This window comes from Echinops telfairi, unplaced genomic scaffold (assembly GCF_000313985.2).
Source record: "Echinops telfairi isolate 266 unplaced genomic scaffold, ASM31398v2 ScPeMD7_5804;HRSCAF=6672, whole genome shotgun sequence".
Lineage (NCBI taxonomy): Eukaryota > Metazoa > Chordata > Mammalia > Afrosoricida > Tenrecidae > Echinops > Echinops telfairi.
The window spans coordinates 23033-26896 of record NW_022109703.1 but is presented as its reverse complement, the minus strand read 5'-3'; the positions used below and the strand labels follow the sequence as shown (position 1 = coordinate 26896).

Here is a 3864-nt window from a genome sequence, read left to right as displayed (position 1 = left end):
GAATGTTGAAAATTCAAAGAAAATGATTTTTGTAAAATAATAATGTTTGTTAGAATGTTTTAAACATTTTTAATAGTCATATTCTGAGAATATAATCTTATTAATTTCTACCTGGCTTAAATAGGCACTAGTGTCTTGATCCCCACCCTCTGCCCCCTCCACATTATTGCCTTTCTTTCTTATGCTGCTATAAGAGAAAGACCATATATTTGTATCCATAAATAACAGAAATTTGTTTACTCACAGTTCAGAGGACTAGAATGTTGAATTCCGGTTTGGGCTCTTAGGAAAGGTCTTTCTTTGGCTATTTCAATTTCTTTAACTAGGAGATTGAAGACTGCAGCCTTCAGCATGGATGATGACTCAATGTCAAGAAGAGCAGAGCCCTCACAGCTGGACCAATAGGTCACATCGTGATAAATCGAGAAAAGGTTGAAGTTGTCAAAGATTTCGCCTTGCTTGGATTCACAATCAATGCCAATGGAAGCAGCAATCAAGAGATCAAAAGACATATTGCATTAGGTAAATCTGCTGCACAAGACCTCTTTAGAGTATTAAAAACTATGGATTCTACTTAGAAGGCTTAGGTGGGCCTGACCTAAGCCATGGTATTTTCAATTACTGTATCTCATATGCATGCAAAAGTTGAATATTGAATAAGGACACCAAATAAGAATTGGTGCATTTGAATTTACGGTGCTAGTGAAGAATTTTGAAAGTACCACGGACTGCTGAAAGGATGAGCCAATCTGTCTTGGAAGGAATATGGCCAGAGTTTTCCTTAGAGGCAAGGATGGCAAGGCTTTCTCTTAACATACTTTGGACATATTGACAAGAGAGACCAGTCTCTGGAGAGGGACATCATGCTTGGTAAAGTGGAAGGGCAGCAACAATGAGGAAGGCACCTAAGGAGATGGACTGACACAGTGGCTGCAAGGATGGGCTCAGGCATAGAAACAATTATGAGGATGGTGCAGGACCAGGCAGTATTTTGGTCTGTTGTGCATAGCGTCGCTTTGGGTCAGAAATGACTTGATGGCATCTAACAACAACAACAGCGAGACTTGGAATGTTTTTTAAGTCATTGATTCAGCTTCATGATCAGAGTGTTACATTTAACAATCAATAGTATGGGTGCAAAAATAAACAAATAAACAAACAAACAAACGACATTAAAACCCTCTGTTAGAATGATTTACACTTTCCCCGGAACAAAAACAAACCAAAAAAAGTAACCTGTTATGCGATTAGTCACAAATACAGTCCTCAAGTTTTTTTGCCCATACACAAGAGTATCGTCAAAAACATGTCTTCTTTGTAGTAACTTGACCCTGCCACCACTCTGCTTAGCTGAGGTCACAGATCTGTTGTAACCTGCAGCTTCCCTGTGTCTTCTGTGGCTCTCCTCTTCTGCTAAGTTTTGTTTTCTGGTAGTTATTGAAATCTCCTGCCACTGCCATAGCTGCTGCCACTGCTTGAACCACCATAGCCACCTTGGGCTTGTGGTTTGGCAAAGTATTGACCTCCACAAGGGTAAGGGCTAGAGCTTCTGTCTCCAAAGATTCCTCCCTTCAATGGTCCAAAAATTGGAAGATTGATTGTTGTAATTGCCAAAATCATTGTAGTTTCTGCCACCACCAAAATGACTTCCATCATTACTAAATCCATTATAACCATCCCCACTGCTGCCATATCCACCACTGCCATGGCTGCCACCAAGGCCACCACACCCACTGACATTTCTGCCTCAACCAAAGTTGTCATTCCCACCAAAACCACCTCCTTGGCCACCACGGAAGTTTCCAGAACTGCTTCAACCTCTTTGGCTGGAAAGTGGCACTGGCCATGTCTTGCTTCCTTGGGGGCTTTCCTTACTTCACAGTTGTGGCCATTCATAGTATGGTATTTCTGAATGATAATCCTATCATGGTCATCAAAAAGCACAAGGGCAAAGCCCCTCTTCTTGTCACTCTCTCAATCAGTCATGATTTTAATTACTTCAATTTTCCCATATTGATAAAAATAATCTCGTAGGTGGTGCACTTCAGTGTCTTCTTTAATGGCACCGACACAGATGTTTTTCACAGTTAAATGGACACCAGTCTTCTCATGAGACTGCCCTCTTTGGTTCCACAACTCTTCAATCCAACTTGTGTGGCCTTGCGTGCATGGCAGCATCCACCTCCTTCACAGTAGAGTAAGTGACAAGTGAAAAGCCTCTGGAGCACTTGGTGTTTGGGTTGCTCATTACGACTACACAGTCTGTGAGCATCCCCTATTGCTCAAAATGGTTCTGCAGAAGCTCATCTGTCATTTCAAAGCTCAACCCTCGGATGAATAATTTCACAGCTGTTCGCCCTCCCTTTTGGAGACTCTGACTTAGTTATGATGACAGTGGTTGGGAATAAAACCCTAACGCTGCTTCCTCCGTGGCATCCACAGGTGGAAAACTACTTGAAGTTCTGAGGGTTATAGATATATTGACCTTCGTTGTCATCAGATATCATCTGTGTCTAATATAGCTTTTTATAACATAGCAGCAATTCAAAATAAAATCTATCCTATTCTGGTAGAGCCTAATTAACATTAAAACTTCTATTTCGAAACAGGATTACATCCACAAGTATGTTGTTGTTATTAGGTACCATCAGTCATTCTCCTTGAAGGCCTTCCCCTGTTTTACTGATTCTCTACCAAACTTGATGTCCTTTTCTGAGATTGCTCTTTCCTGTTGACCTATTCAACATATATGAGATGAAGTCTTATCATCCTTGCTTCTAAGGAGCATTCTGGCTGTACTTCTTTGACGACAGATTTTTTCCCTTCTTCTAGTAGTCATATTATAGTCAACATTCTTCACCAATACCAAAATTCAAAAGCACTAGTCTTCCATATTCATTGTCCAGCTCTCAAATGTATATGTGACAAGTTCAAATGCTATGGTTTGGTCAGGCACACATTAGTCCTCTGAATGACATCTTTGCTTTTAACACTTTAAGAAATAATTTGCAACAGATTTGCTCAATACTGTACATTATTTGATTTCCTGACTGCTTCTCTCATGGGCATTTACAGATCCAAGTAAAATAAAACTGTTGACAACTTTAATCTTTTCACCATTTATCATGATTGTGCTTATTGGTACAAATTTTGAGGATTTTAATTTTATTTATATTGAAATATAATCCATAAGTATAGGGGTTAAGATTTCAACACACATTTTTAGGAGATATAACTCAATCCATAACAACTCTCTTCACATTTTTTCAAGGTTTCTAACTTGGAAATAATGTATGCATTATTAACATATCTTGTTTATCCATCCCCTGAATATTTTCAAAATAAAATTGTCATCATTGCTGCTACTACATTCTAAATATAAAACTAAATTCAGAACATAACCACATGAGCCAAAATAATTCAAGCTCCCAATACTTTGATTCACCCTTTGAGAAACATATATAATAGGTCAAAATATAAATTAGAATGGTATGCTCATAGAACATTGAATACACCTCACAGTAAAATTTGGCTTGGTTAAGAGACAGGTCTAGTTTTTGTAAAGTGGAAAATAAGCAATGGTGAAAGGAGAGGTTGAAAGGTGAATCTTAAAAGCACATATGGCAATGAAGAGTCTGGAAATCAATTCTGCAACCCTCCATGCCCACGAACTCTTTAGGAAGCATTGGTGTAACTCTAAGGGTCCTACACACCAAATTGAACATTGCTTTACTAGCAGACCATAGTTTCTAGTTGCTGGTACTCTGTTATGCTACATAGTGTAATAAACCTAATTTGCTCTTCATCTTGCAAAAGCACAGGCTGCAATGTGACCTTGTTGCAATGTAATGGATTATTTATGGC

The 3864-nt window shown here is 38.9% G+C and overlaps 1 pseudogene; it reads right to left on the bottom strand.

Annotated features, from left to right (window-relative positions):
- Window positions 1-1434: 1434 nt before the first annotated feature.
- Window positions 1435-3864, bottom strand: part of LOC101658647 — a 5780-nt pseudogene continuing 3350 nt past the window's right edge.